Here is a 721-nt window from a genome sequence, read left to right as displayed (position 1 = left end):
TAATGGGTGGCTGGCGGGCGCTCCGGTGTTGTTTTCCCCTTCTTTCTTATCAAACATCTACCATCATTATACTATCTCTCCTCTTTTTCTTCCTATACTACGACATGTTGGTAACACCTTTAACCCTCGGCACTCATTTGGCGTATACAAGCAAGTACTATTATTTGTTGCAAGTGCCATAAAACTCGTGCTTAAAAGAAAAGAAAAAAGGTCTACGTAACCGACCAGAGGTAATCCAGTTCTTCCACGAACGATCCACTACGGTACATCAGTGTTTAAGAAATGGCCATCCGTTATGAAATACACACACAAAATATTGTATGATCAGTCCTGAACACTGCGAACACACCGACTCTCCGGGGCGTTGTTTCTCAGAAAGAGGGAGCGATCAACTCGTTGGCTGTGCGATATGAAAATGTAATAAAAACGGTCTACGTAACCGACCAGACGTAATCCAATTCTCCCACGAACGATCCACTACGGTGCATCAGTGTTTATGAAATACACACAGGGTATGATCAGTCCTGAACACCGCGAAGTGCGAAAACCGCGACTCTTCGAGACGGCGTTTCTCAGAAAGAGAGAGCGATGAACAGGTTGGCTGTGCGATATGAAAATGTAGCCGGAATAACTTCATGCAGCTGGCTTATCTTGTAAGATCTCTATAAATCTGTGAGAGTGTGGTGTGGTAGTGTGTGTGTGTGTGTGTGTGTGTGTGTGT

This window comes from Aplysia californica, unplaced genomic scaffold (assembly GCF_000002075.1).
Source record: "Aplysia californica isolate F4 #8 unplaced genomic scaffold, AplCal3.0 scaffold01769, whole genome shotgun sequence".
NCBI classification, from domain to species: Eukaryota; Metazoa; Mollusca; class Gastropoda; order Aplysiida; family Aplysiidae; genus Aplysia; species Aplysia californica.
Note: the sequence above shows the minus strand (reverse complement) of the source record.